General features: G+C 45.6%; 1 protein-coding gene across 1 annotated transcript in view; it reads right to left on the bottom strand.

Annotated features, from left to right (window-relative positions):
* The window catches only part of LOC125943332 (uncharacterized), a 69,535-nt gene extending 66,388 nt beyond the window's left edge, over positions 1–3,147 (bottom strand). The window contains exon 1 of the mRNA XM_049662487.1: positions 3,015–3,147. The gene's annotated coding sequence lies outside the window, so the exon portion shown is untranslated. The remainder of the gene's footprint in view (positions 1–3,014) is intronic.
* Between the last annotated feature and the right edge of the window lie 11,952 nt (positions 3,148–15,099).

Genomic DNA, 15,099 nt, shown 5'->3' with positions numbered 1-15,099 from the left:
ACATTGGGAAAGGAAAAAGCGTTTTATAATTAAAGAGAGACACACAGATTAATTCAACGAAAATGAAGTTCCTAATCAATTTTATATACGCATGGCGGGAAAAGAAGTGACAATTCTGTTGCACTTGATCATTATCAATAAATACCTTTTTTCAGCGCCCACCGCAAGAGCGCCCATCGATAGCGGTGGGCGTTCACGCCGCTATCACTTGCAATGCAATGCAGCTCTTGAAGTGTGCAGAAAGGCGCACTCGTAACGCTCACCTGTTGCAATACGCCCCCCTCACATGTTGTGTTGTTTTGCTTATCGACGTTTTCCTAAATTTGGTGACGCGTGTAGTTTCATTGTTTCTTAACCTGTTCAGTCAAAAAGCAGTAAGTTGCGACCGCCAGATAACTGTTCACTTTAGTTGTTTTCGTGCGACAGCGCTGGCCGACGGGCTTCGCGTCTGACGAAAGGACGAGCACTCTACGCCTAAAGCGATCGTCGGCCTTGAAAGAAAGTATGTCTAGTGCAGGGATGCGATTTCGACACCCGTATGGCAGACCTTTTCCTGCCTCGCTTTCCGTGCTGAAAGCTCGGAACGCCCACCAAGTCGTATGGCGGGTCATTTGAATATACAGCTGGAATGGCCGGCCTCCGAAAACAAATTTTGCGCCTTTGAGAGCAAAATAACGTCACTTCTGTTTTTAACGGATATGACGTCACATTATTTTTTTTCCGCCGGAAGTGTTCTCTCCTCACACAGATGACGCTAAGCCCCATGAACCGCCATGTTTTGAACGTATGGGCTTCTATGGAAGCTTCGCTACCAGGTATATCTACCTTGCCAGTATATTGGACGAGCGCAAAGATGCGTATGCGAAATTTCAGATGGAGTTTCTAGACAGACATTTCGGATTGAGTTGTGCGATGTGCAACAGACTGTAGTTCGAGACTGATTTCATGGTGATTGGTAATGTTCGAGATGTCGCGAAGCGTGAACGGGATGCGGTTTTGACCGCTACCTCAGCTTCTTACATAGCCAGCTGCTCGGTTTGGCTGCGCCGAGGGAGCGCTAATGGCCGTAGCGCGCATCGATCCTTTGGTGTGACAGGCGGTTGCTAACAAGCCACCTGCTGCATTTCCGCGTCTGCGAAAAGAACCGAATAGGCAGTATGTTGCGTGTGCTGGAATAGGGAGGCCGCGTGTAGTGCGCACTGCCGAAGAACAGCTACGCTGGTAGCCCACATTCACACAGTGGAATGGCTGCGATTTTTTTTTATTTTGAGTTCAGCTGCATCATCACAGCTACTGTTTTTTTTTTTTTTTTTTTTAGCAATGCACCTATTTGGGCTAGAGCACTGCACGGGCCGATTTTTGCGGCCCGGGCCCGGCCCGGGCCCGTTTTTACATTGGGCGGCCCGCCCGAGCCCGATCAAAACATTTATGGCGAGACCCGGGCCCAGCCCGGGCCCGGAAATAATCTGCGTTACCCGCCCAGCCCGGCCCGCCACCCCTTTACCTTAAGCCCGAGCCCGGCCCGAGATCGAAATATTCATGTTTTTCAGAGTTGAGAAGCCCGAGAATAACTCGCAGAAAGCCCGAGCCCGGCCCGAGCCCGGGTCAAAAAACACACGCCGTGCCCGAGCCCGGCCCGAGCCCGTGAAAAAACTGCTCTACCCGGCCCGGCCAGGCCCACGGGCTGGGCCGGGCTCGGGCTTTCGGGTAAGCCCGAGCCCGTGCAGTGCTCTAATTTGGGCACAGTTTATTGTAGCTTACTATTACTCTTGCGTGTATTTTACAATTTTCCTTGATTCTATCCTACAGTTTATTTCTAATGTCTTCATGAATATTACGAGAGAAGGCTTCGCTAACAGAGAAACCTGAACATTTAAGCTTAGGGCAGCTTTGACGGCTGGCAACTTGTTGCGTTAATTAAGTATTTTCAAATTTATGGGCCAAGCCCAAAATGCGTCCCTTTGCTTCGGCCGGGTCCGCTGGTCCTTATCTCAAATATGCCCTGAAAGATATTTTTCTCAGCCTACCTAAGAAGTATTTCAGTTGATTCGATTGTTGCTCTTTAACACCGTTTATAACAAGGTTGGACTGGCGTCTCCAGTTTTTCAGTTCCTCAGCCTTTCTTGCCATAGCCACGGGATCCTCTTGCAACCTAAATATGCGTTTAACGCACTTCAAAACCTGTTTGTCTTTTCGAGCTTCTGGTCGATTCAATCGAGCCGAAGTGTTGCTAACTGTTAACGCGATAGGGCCCCGTCTCGAAGAAAATCCGGTGTCGGCGTCGGCGTGGTCGGCGTTGTCCTTTAGAAAAAGAGCATCCCGAACCACGCGGTCTTCTGCGTGGCGCATAGGTGTTACTGAAATAATTGAATTTCTTGAAGTACAATGCGTCACAAAATTCGTAAAGTGCGACTTAAACACAACCTACAGACATGATAGTGTCCGATAGAGATTTGAATAAACGAGAAAACTCAATTCTGTCACGCGGTAACTCAAACACAAACCCCTTTGCAAGCTGCCGTTTGATGTCTGTGCGATGCGCCCCGCTCGGATCCTTGCAATACCATCCAGATGGCGGTCGCTTCTGCGCATCTGTGGCAGCGGTGGCGCGCTCCGTGAGGGAAAAAGAAAAAAAAAAGCAGAAAGGTCTCCTTCGTGCATAGCATTCGCCGCCAGCGTTTGCAGGTAAACATTACGGTTTCATAAGCTGCAGTTGCCGGGAAGCGTGGGAAGCAATCTTTGAATGCTATCGCATTCTACTCTTAAAGACGAAGCTTGAGTGCCCTCCAAGTTGTTACTTTTTTTTGATAACCTGAATATATCCTGCCATTAGCTTTAGCTGCTCTGCTATAACGTCTTTCATAGGGCCTGGCTTCAATTCAACATCCCCAGTCAGAAGCAACAAGAAGCACCAGGAAAATCAGTTCGATTTTGCCAGCTGTTTCATGACGAAGCCGTTTCCAGACGAAATGTTTCCTGACGTAGGCACATTGTTCGGAGACGTATTTGCTTACTTCAGGTTCTTGCTGACGTCGCCTACGTTGCTCCGAGCAGCTTTCCTTTTCCGTTGCCTTCCTCCGCTTCGCCTGACCAGCCAGGTAGGTGGGGTTAGAGCCACCGCGAAAACTTAATCGTTGATGGCGTCCCTCCATCACACACAATGAAAAATATAATCTAAACAGATGAGTTATGTAGTGAAACGTTTGAGAAACACCAAAGGCATTTATGAAATCGACTTTCCAGCTTTCCCTAAGAAAACGGTAGTCGGTGCTGAAAGATTGGGTCGGCATAGTTCATATACTTCACGCTTTCCGCAGATGCTCCGAAAATTGAGGATTTGTCCCTCGCCAGTCGAACTTTATTGTGTCTTCAACAAACACGTAACAGATTACGGTACGCGTGCGCCGTTATAAAGCTGCGCCTCTCAGCTAAAAGTGCACACTTTGTACTTGACGTGCCCACGAAGACGATGATGCGCGATTCACTTTGTCGGATCGTCTTGCGGCGCAAGACTTTACTTCAGCAGCCCCTCGTCTATTTTTTCGTCAGGATTACTTCCTCCAACTTCCGTCGTTAGGCGCCACCCAGAAAGTACTCTTCCCCACGACCGTAAAGGAGGCGCGAACGTTATAGCCGACGGGGGAGAGTAGGAAAGGGCGATCGGAAAGGGTGGTGAATTGTTGGATTGCATGGCCGCATCTGGCTGGCATTGAAAAAATAGAGGAGGCGCTGACTTGAGATACTCATTGTCCCGCATCTTCGCTAACTTTCAAGCAAGGAAGTCGTCAGATATGGAGTTAGTGGCAACCGGGAAGTGAAACAACGAGCTTGAAATTGCAATCATGCTGCTATTCAGCGAACCGAAACAGACAAAAATTGGCGTTTCCGCTTAGCTGACCTTAATATCATTCGAGTTCTTTGAAAGGTGAAAGCGCGAAGCGATATACTCTATTCTGGCATGTGTCCCAAGATATTCTCATCTGCTGCTTAATGCGTTGTTTTCGAACTGACTGCTACCCGCCGGGGTGGCTCAGTCAGCTAAGGCGTTGCGCTGCTGAGCACAAGGTTGCGGGATCGAATCCCGGCCCCGGCGGCCGCATTTCGATGGAGGCGAAATGCAAAAACGCCCGTGTGCTTGCGTTGTAGTGCACGTTAAAGAACCCCAGGTGGTCAAAATTAACCCGGAGCCCTTCACTACGGCGTGCCTCATAATCAGAACTGGTTTTGGCACGTAAAACCCAAGAAAGAAGAAAGAACTGACTGCTGAGGCTTCCGTTTGTAGTTTTGCACGGGTGCTTCTTTTTAAGCCTCATTAATTTCTAGTTAGACTTCCGGGACATATTTTGGCTTTCTGCCAAGTCAATCTGGTCTGCAAATCCATGTCGTGCCTTCGCTTCCGTTCGGACTCACAAGGGTACTGATGAGCAAGGTTATTTTATATCTTGGGGCTAATTATTATGTCGCAGCGTCCCTGTGGGTATTAGTTTCTTGCTGTCGGTATTAGTCTCATATTCTAATTGTTTTTTTTTTTGATGTCAGTGCAATATAATGGCAGCCAGCATAAACACAAGTATTTGGGTGCGCGGCTACGCAACGCAGTACATATCTAGCTAGCGCTGTATAGTCATTGTCCTGGTCCTTTAGAAACACCCTAGAATGTTCCACATCCAACGATAAAAAAAAAGTGACTAAGAACGTGAAAACAAGAGCGCTCTTCTCAATTCAACTGAAACAACAGAAAAAAAAAGTGGTCGCAGTTTCACCTGAAAGGCGAAGCATCAATTGCGATAGCAAATTTGTAGAGAGCTATACGGAGTAATGATAGTAGCTTTGTCAGCTGTATAAACTTGGACATGCAGCAGCACCGGCAACACGCAGAACTAATGTCGACGCCGTCGGCGTTTTGCCCGCGTTCGCACAAAATGCGTGCGGCGTTGCCGACTGTTGCAGGAGCCTCTGATATAAATAGGCACTTGGTGCCACAGCTAAACGTCACCTCCCTTCCCTCCAACTCCCCCCCCCCCCCCCCCTACCGCCTTTCGCGCGTCGGAAGAAGGCGCGTTTGCTCTACATATATGGTGATTGTAAAGGAGGAAAGAGACGCCTACTTCTGCAGCCTTAAGGAAGCACGGCGCAGAACGCGCGTTTGTTTTCCGCCGTCGGTTCACTCCCCGTGAAAGAGCGCGTCCCTCGCGCCCTTTCACTCGCACATACAGCGTTCGGCGGCGCGCGGCGACGATTTCATCTCCATTGACGTCATACGGAACCTCACGGCAACGGCGACGACGACGGCGACGGCGACGACGACGGCGAACGGCAGAAATCTGCTTTGGAGTGTCCATATAATTGCTATCGCAATAAAAGAGAGTAGGTACATCACAGAAGCAAGAAATTAACGTAGAAGCTCCACTGAGAGTTCTCAAACATGCGCAAACATTTTCTACTAACCACCTGCTTTTCGTCTTCGTATGCTGCTGTGTTTGGTATAATGGAGAGAAACACCGCAAAAGTTGAATAGAGAAACGGAGAAACGTGGTTTCAACGCCGTGGTGCTAGTTACACGAGCATAAGACAATGCAGAAGAGGCGAGTAGCAGAATATTCACCCACATTATAGATACCCAAGTGGATTTAGACGTGACTGTATAACATTTCGATTTAAGCAAATATAGAGCATATCATTACGTCTTTTTATTTTCCCTGTCTTGTTGTTTAGTTCTTTTTGCGCTTCTTCTTTATCTCCAATCGCCTTGCGTTTGGATGACGCTGCTTCGTCGAGAAAGATGAGCACCAGCCCGTGCGTAGGTGGCCGAATTGAACGCCACCTGCGCCGCCGCATTCGTATATGGTTTCGAAACACGATAGACAAGTGGTCTTGCGCCGCTTTGAGGGAATGGAGGGATAGCGCCGTGACTAAGGTACGTTACTTTAAATCGCAAGCTCGAAACTAATTGTCGCTGATTTACGTTTATAAACATCTGATCTCTTTCTGTTTCGTTGATATATTTTTATCAAAACATCTTCATTATGCAGTGAAAGTGTCAGGTGTCAGTAACGGTTTTCCTCAGTGAGTCGACATAGAAATGCTTATGCATTTAAAATAATGAGGCATCCATGTTTACGTAGAGTTTGACAGTTCTCTGTGACCTAAGGCAGCATATATTTTCAATCGTATTTCCAGAAGAAAAGGTAGGATCTTTTTTCTGTGTATTGATATAACAAATAACGTAATATAAGCTGTAACCAAAACGTTCACGTGTTCATGGCGAGGTACCCAGCTTTATTGTGAAATTTTGCTTTTTTTTAATATTGCCCCCCTTTTGATGCACATTTGTTATGTGTCTGCGTCCGAGTGTATTGCCTTCTTAGTGGAAAATATCAGCCGTCGTCCATCTCCACAAATGCGGCAGCATGGCCTATGCTAAAAGTTATCGTCCGTCTCACTTTTGTCCTCTTTCTTAAAGTTATTAAGATGACTATGTTTGAGCAAATGTTCTTTTATTTATTTGCAAAATAAGCCACCAGCATTGCTTTGTTCGTGGCAAGTCTCTTGGAATCAATCTTGTGTCTTTTTTGCATACTGTTGACCCTTTCGTTGCCAGCCGCAGGCAAGTCGTTGCCGTGTATTAAGAGGCATTTGATCTTGTTGCGTATTTTCTTCTTTTTTTTTGCAAGAACTGTTGGCATACTGTGTCATACGGTGGTAGCCCGACGTTATGTGCACTTATAAGGGACTGCCTCTCGTCACAGAATTGCATTTCTTGAGTCTCAACAGTTCCTATTTGCGATTGACTTGACGCGTCACTTATACAGGAGCAGAGCTTTCCATAAAAATTGTGTTTTCCTCACATATTCTCCTTCTTTTCTCTCTTTTTCAAGCAGCCTAAAGCAAGTAGAGCTAACGTCCATGGTGTTCGGGCAAAATCTTTTCAACTCTTCCACAATGTTCTCTTGACCCCCCCTAATTCGTAACGTAAAAACAAACCAATGGAAAAACAATATTGCCCGTGTCTACTATCGAAAAAAACGCCCCCTTAATTGGTGAATGTGGACTGGAAACCGGTGGTTTTACTGAGCCCAAAATCACCAGTGGCGTGAGCATTTTACCAGCTAATGATATTCACCTGGTAAATCGAGTACAGCTGCAGTTTCTGTACCTTCGCCTCACAGTAATTTTAAATTTATTTCAGTTTTGCTGCTAAACAAGGCCGACACAGGAAGGGCAACGTCTGAAACCAAAAATTCACAGGACGGTTACGAATGCGTAACGTCATTGTTTAAGCGTTGGCTGTGGTTTGGGCTAGAATCCCAATCTCGAGCTCGCCGAATCGCTTATGGCTTCTGAAGGTCCTGCTTCCTCCATGACATTTCAGCGTAGATGATCTTATATAGTGTTCTCGTTTAACCTACTACGCTCCTCTCTGATGTTCGAGTGCTTGCCGGCTTTCTGAGCGTACACTGGCGCAGCCGAAGGCGGTATAACGCCGATATTATGACAATGGTGGCATGACGACAATAGGATGGCGATTCTGAAAGGATGACGACGGTATAACAGCAGCATGACGACGACATGAGGACAAGTGTATGACGACGATGGTGCGACGACGACACAGTGACCAATGACAAAGCTGGGATACGACGACACGACAGCAACCCGACGACGGTATGGCCAGGAATGCATGACGGTGACGACGATGGCTTAGAAATGTCGTCATAATCATGACTGAAGGACGACAGCATGATTAAGATGGAATGACGAGAAAGAAATTACGTTAAATGGAACGACGACGGGCACAATCGGTAGGTTTCGTAGCCCGTGATGCGCGTATAGTGCGAAATCCATCTGGTGGTGCCACAGGAAAGCGAGCCTTGCGACACTTAACTGTTAGCTCCATTGTACTCTTCCGCTAATTTTTGTGTTTGCCGCTGTTTTCTTTTCTTTTCTTTTTTCTATTTGATAAGCACCAACTGGCCCAGCTCATCCCTTTGTTATACTCCTTTCTCACTAGGTGAAAGCACCTCTCTCGCTGTGGATAGCGCTAACGGCGCGAAACTAAGCAACATGCTAAGAAAGCCTATGGCTTTAAGATTAAGCAACAAAAAAAGTATAAGTGCTGGAGAAAAGGCAACAGTGGCAAATTTACTGTCAGGGCAATCTAGAGGATAGGCAACCTTGGAGCCTTAGAGGTCATGCCCAAAAACACGACCTAAACATTAACGCCCATACGGCGACATTTTGCTTACTTCACCCAGCAGCGGGCAGCCAGCGCGCTGTGACAGCGAGGAGCACGAAGCAGCAGCGCGCTGACTGCCACCTGCTGGGTGACGTCGTAATCAGAACGTCACCTCGAGTGGCGTGGCTTTCGCGCTCGATAAATCCTCCCACTTTCGGTTTCGCGTGCTCTGATCGCCGAATTTCGTCGTGCGGCAGTACTGCGGGTAGTGGCATTTTTCTATAGATCCAAAAGTTGATATGGTAGTGATGGTAGGCGCAGCTGGGCGTGGCATTCAAGATCTGCCCGGCGCAATTTCGGGGGTCGCGCGCAAGCCTGCACGAGTCGCGCGGGACCCCCGAGTGCGTGGAAACCGCAGGCGGAACAAAAGGCAGCTATCCAAAGGCTGTAGCGTCAGGTGCTAAGCCGCGCGCTGCAGACGTCGAACATTCTTTTGTTTTATTCGAATTTCATCGTATGCGTGGCCGTGTAGTGGTTCCGCGGGCGGCGCTGCCGTCTTCTTATTTACACTTATTTACACTTGTGCATGCCATTGGGCATATATTTCAGTATATTGCAATAATGAATATGACGAAGTAACGGATATAACGAAGTTAGTTCGGCTCCTCCTTCAACTTCGGTATAATGAGGTTCGATTGTATTCTTACATTTTTTTTTTACTTGTTTTCGTGACAGGTGCTATTGTGGATTTCCGCAGCCGAGGCCTTCATGGCTGCTGAAATTCACAACAGCACCTGCCTAAATGAAGAAAAAAATAAAGGGGGGGGGGGGGGGGAGAGAGAATGAAACAGCGGTAACACAAATAGGAACACTACCCAAATAAATTAAAGGACTGATCCAATTTTCTTTTAAGTCCTTTTTACCAGGCGGATGATTATCATGGTTATAAGTAGAGGAAGCCTTTAATCATCCATCATGCCCCTTTGTGGATGCAGGCGACTGTTAAATCTTATCTACATTGGCCACAAGCTTGATACATATTTTTGTATCGCTTCGTTATACGTCTTCCTTTTAAATGGGTGGCACGCGTTCAGCCGTTAGAACCGGTGCTTAGTTTTCACATCGCCCAAGTTGACTCGTATCCCATTTCTACTTTTCGTCTATTTAAAACCCGATTAGGTATACGTACAGTTTCAATACATTTTATTTTCAGATAACACATCAGTGATTATTTATTCTTTCTTTTAGCGATTGGTGTTGCAAACAGGTACGTCCTAATACCTCTGCCTTTCACAGAAAATTTCAACGTCATAAATTACCACTGGAAATCTGGCACTAGCTACAAAGGGAGTGTTCGAGCATAATACTTAAAGTAATTACTGCAGTGCACAGTAGCCACATGCATTATTAAAGTCAGCTATCTTTCAGAAACAAAGAGCGAGCTTTAGCGTAGACGTATTATTCTGGCTGACGAACATCGTACTCAGGCGACCATCTACCTTAAACTCTGTTTTGAAGGAAAATTCAGTAAACCGCTATTTAATCACTTCTGACGGTCGACGCAATTCCGATACATACCGGTTTCATACCGGTATTTGTTGTGTTATTTCATTTTCTGTTTACTTTTACTGCTTCCATGTTCGCATCTGCCACGGTGCTTTTTAAGATGGGGTCATCACAGTGTAGCACGCGGGCTCAATATGCATACGTGGCCATACAACTTTAATTTATTTACGGCCAGCAATCCTCCAACTAACGTGGTATTTGCAGCTTGAATGTCATTGCAAGCTATCGAGAGCGTTACACGGCTACCGCAGATGTTATTTCTAATACAGGTTAGTTATATATATGTATAAGCGGCGTATTCTTAATGAACCATAAATAGGTAAAAACCCCGTTCATGCCTAGCATGGATTTACGAAACAAATTGGCTGGACCATGGATGTCGAAGCCTTGACTATTTCGGTCAGCAAGAAAGTTTCCGGCCTCATGGTTTCCAAGGGTAATAACCGTATATCCTGCGCGTGCATCTCACCAAGTGGTGCAAGCCATTGCACTTTGAGAAGCCAGTTGAATCTAATGCAGGTAGTTAATGAAGGTATAGGGTCATCGAATTCCACACAGTTGCTTGTAACATACCGACTGGAAATCGTTAGCAATAGCGACGCTAACGAGGCTCTTCTTGTGGACCAATCGAGCTCGCAGTTGACTCCCGCTCTTCCACGGCTTGGTTGGGTCTTACGCTATCATCGTCCATCATACGCTCCTCGAATTATCTAAATGCTGCACAGTTTGGACATCAGTAAGTGAACGAATCTAAGCTTGCATTTTCATCCTGTCAACGCACTACACAGTTTCTTGCGATTGCGTTTATGTCATCGTTCAAAAAGCACATGTGAAAAAGACACCTCGTACTGCTTTATATTCGCTTCTTCAAATAAGCGTAAAGCGGGTCGGCCTTGCGAGAATGCTCTCACTACTCTCAAAACAAGAATATAACAACGGTACTTCTCGAGCACTTTAAAGTGTTCTTCAGATTTCGCGAGTGGGTTTTGGTTGCTGTCTGTGGGCGTGTAGCTTCATTTTAAATCGGCCTCAGATCTGTAGGAGCTAATAAAAGGAAAAAAAATAATTTCACAATTTTGTTGAAATGTGAAGCAATTGACAGCGCAACTACAGGACACCATTACGCGTACAGGGCTCTTGGTGTTTCTCGTAATGGCTGTCGCAGTAAACATTCGTAATGGTGCGCCGTGAAACAACCTACTCACCACTCTCCGTGTGGAGTCGTGTTTCACATGTGGCCTTGCCGTAGGATAGGACTCCACTTATGATCCAGTACCATCCAGAGACAAAGGAGGGCCGGGTGGCGAGTGCTCCAACTACCATCCCGATCAGGTCCATCTAAGGCCGTGAAGAAATGTTCATTCGGCTAAGCCGAACACCACGACATTTTATATACAATTGTGCGATAATGCAATCGTTTCTTTTCTTTACCTCTGCAGTAGCATTGCTTGTTTCGTGGATGTTATACTTGCCGAAAAGGCCCGCATATGTACTTAGGAGCAATGGCCAGGCTTATGTTTCGTATCCTGTGCTTCGCATCGTCTTTTTCTTCTTGCGCTCTGTTGTTTTTCGGCTGAAGCGAATATGTTGGTGTCCTCCGTACCGCCTATTGGTGTCCTCCACAAAGCGTAATGGATATTGGTGTCCTCCGCACTGCTCGGAATGCACGGCTGCAGCGTATGCCTGACGGCAACAGGAGGTCCCGGAGGTTCCTTGTGAGGAGGTTAAGGTGCCATAAGACGCACACACTACGGGAGTGTAGGTCTACGTGAACACTATAATTACACCATAGGACGATGACGGACGAACAGCATAAATTTAGGAAAATCAAGTAAGCCATTGAATGTCACGTGCCATGCATCCCAATAAGGGGTCTGTGCGCTTGATACCTATGAGCCGACAGCATGAGCATACCTATGAGCCGACATTAGGTGGACACGTTTGGGCAGTTATGTATTGTTTAATTACGTTTGCTTTGATTCAGATAAACTCGCGCGGGGAGGATTTCAAGAACAGCTTTTTATGCAGCTTCCCTGTGTGGTGCCCATGAGAAACAAATGGAATTGATTTGATCTGAATAACAAGAGCTGTTAACACTAAAATAATAAAGATTTACACTTACAGCGGACAGGGGAGGGAAGGTTACCTTATAAATATGCTACGCTAGCGCTGCACTAGCGCCATGTTCGGGGTGTTCAGAACATTATTAGTAGATTACAGGGCCTCAGAGATTTGTGACGTCACGGTCTATTGTACATCGATGGACGCACCGCCGATTTCATGCGTTCCGGAAGAGTGGCCATAACGTCTGACTCCGGTCCATGGCCGCAGTCCAGGATGAAGCGCCGGAACCATGCCACTCCCAACTGTACGTTGCGTTATCGAAGTACACGTCATCTGAGGGTCTGACGGACTGGAGAACTTTGTCACCGATAATCCCAAACCACCTGTTGGTGGATAAATTTACCGCTTGCAGAAGCGGAAAGTGACAACAGTTACTAGTAATGCACAGTGGCGTTCCAGCGTTTTTGCAACTTGAACACTTGGTCACATGGTACTCATGAAATAGGTGACATATATCAACCTCCAGAAAATTACTATGTGATAGTTTCAACAATTTCTTTGTCTTATTAGTTAACAGTTCCTGTGATACAGGTTGTTTGAATTAAATGCGAGCAAGGTGCAAGGATATTGCTTTCTTAAAACCGACTAATCCAACAGAAGTGCTTCCATGTGTTTTCTAGTTTCAGCTACGTGAGAAGATGCGACATTAGTGACTGATAATTTTCGAACCAGTTAAGTACGTATTGGATGTCGTTTGCTCTGTGCTCGGTCTCATGTACAACCTAACTTTTATGCATGGGACGTTTCCTGAGCGAATGCAGCTAGCCGATGTTAGTGTCCTTTTTAAGGGCGAAGATAGAACTACCACATGACATCTTTTTGTAAAAATCGCAGCATAATAACAAAAACTCAGTTCGGCCTCCGGAAAGGGCTCCCTATCGAGCTGGCGCTCCTAACGCAAAAATAATTTCCTCAAGATGCCAGTGAACGTAAATTACTAACACTCGGGATATTCATAGATTTTTCAAAGGCATTCGATCAAATAAATCAGGAAACCTTGTTGAAGAAACTTGAAATATATGGATTCAGGAGTGTCTTTTTAGATTTAATTATTAGCTATCTGAAATTTCGCCGCCATAGGGTTGTATTAAATAATAAAGCTTTGGACGATCTCGCAGTGTCATCAAGTGTACCTCAAGGAAGCTTTCTAGGGCCACTTTTATTTAACCTTTACATAAATAAAATCGTGAACAATCACCTAACAACTCGGTTTATATCTATGCGGACAACACCAGCTTATTCTTCACCTCGACAGACGCAAACTATTTAGTGCAAAAAGCAACCACTACGCTCAGTAAATTAAATGCATTTAGCAAATCAAACTGTCTAATTACTTAATACTACCAAAACCGAAGCAGTGCTATTTTAAATCCAGAAATCGTCAGCTAACGATCGAGAGTACTTAAAAATTTGGCAATGCTTACCGTGATGTTGCTCCATCAGTCAAAACCCTAGAGGTTATATTTGAGCAACATTTAATGTGGAATATTCATATCGATAGGGTCGCTACAGAACTTGCTCGTGTTGCTGGCATTCTTAACAGATTACAATATTAAATTACTGATGTACAACTGCCTGTTTTCTTTCAGATATCAAGTACTGTCAGCTGCTTTCGGCTAGAACAACTCAGACCACTATAATTAAACATTTTTGGTTGGAGAAGAAAGCACTACGTGCAACAACTAATTCAAGATTCGACGCTCACACTGAGCCTCTCTTTGCCTCTCTTGGAATCAAAAACGTGCATGATTTTTACAGTTATTTGCTCCGAAAGAGGGCGCGAAACGGAGAGTCTGGCTATCTTTAGAGATTAGCTTTTCTCAGGGAACGTCATATCACATACAACACACATAACCAAGAAATCTGGCACATTCCTGCCTCAGGAACGCAATACGGTGACCAAACGACCCGTTACAGATTGCCAATTCCCCTAAACATACAACAAGACTTTTCATTCTTTTAGTACGATGCACCTGTGCTTTTTTTTTAATTTCGATATCATGTACTTGCCTTCTGTGCGTGGTTTTTTTTTTTCCCTTATAACATGTACTTTCTTTGCACTATGTAGCCATTGTATGAATGCTGCTACCGTTCATGTTGCTAAGGTGCTTTTTTTTTCTTCTTTTTTTAGGGGGTTACAGACTCCGTCAAGCTTATATTTATGCTTTTTGTCTGTGCTCCTGACAACTGTATTTTAACGCGATGGCATGAAGGGCCCCGTGTCGCAGAAAATCCGGCATCGGAGGCGTTGTCCGTAAGAAGAAATTCACCAGCAGCCATTCCCCTGTCGAGAAAATGGGGGTAAGCGAAGCTTGTCGTGTGTGTAGCTGGCCTTCGTCAGGGCGACGTAAAGTTCACGACATTTCACGGTAATAAAACATCAACGTTTATTAAAAGTATGCGTCGAGGGAAGGAAACGTACAAAGCAACGGAAGGAGAAGTTGCTCGAAAGGAAAATAAAAGTAAAAGGAAAGGGAACGAAAAGTAGTAGGAAAGGGGAAGTACACACACGACAACCTTTGCTTACCCCCATTTTCTTGACAAGGGAAGGGCGGGGATTTTTCTAAAGCGTTCGACAATGTCTCCCGCATACTTCTTTTTCATAAACTTAGTCAACTTAATATTGATCGTAGCCTTTTTTTTTTAGTGGATCAAAGGTTTCCTTTCAAATCGATACCAATTTGTTACCTGAATTTACCTGTAACCAATGCCCTGTTCAATCTGGAGTCCCGCAAGGATCCGTATTAGGCCACCTTCTTTTTCTCAATTACATTAACGACCTTCCTTCTCTAGTTTCTTCTCATCATCATTAGCCTATTTTATGTCCACTGCAGGACGAAGGTCTCTCCTAGCGATCTCTAATTACCCCTGTCTCGCGCTAGCGTATTCCAACTTGCGCCTGCAAATTTCCTAACTTCATCATCCCATCTGGTTTTCTGCCGACCTCAACTGCGCTTCCCTTCTCTTGGTATCCATTCTGTAACCCTAATGGTCCACCGGTTATCCATCCTACGCACAACATGGCCTGCCCAGCTCCATTTCTTCCACTTAATGTCAACTATAGAATATCGGCTATCCCCGTTTGTTCTCCGATCCACACCGCTCTCTTCCTGTCTCTTAACGTTAGTCGTAAGATTTTTCGTTTCATCGCTCTTTGTGTGGTCCTTAACTTGTTCTCGAGCTTCTTTGTTAACCTTCAAGTTTCTGCCCCATATGTTAGCACCGGTAGAATGCAA

This window comes from Dermacentor silvarum, chromosome 2 (genome assembly GCF_013339745.2).
Source record: "Dermacentor silvarum isolate Dsil-2018 chromosome 2, BIME_Dsil_1.4, whole genome shotgun sequence".
Taxonomy (NCBI): Eukaryota; Metazoa; Arthropoda; class Arachnida; order Ixodida; family Ixodidae; genus Dermacentor; species Dermacentor silvarum.
Note: the sequence above shows the minus strand (reverse complement) of the source record. Positions and strands in the feature narration are given on the sequence as shown.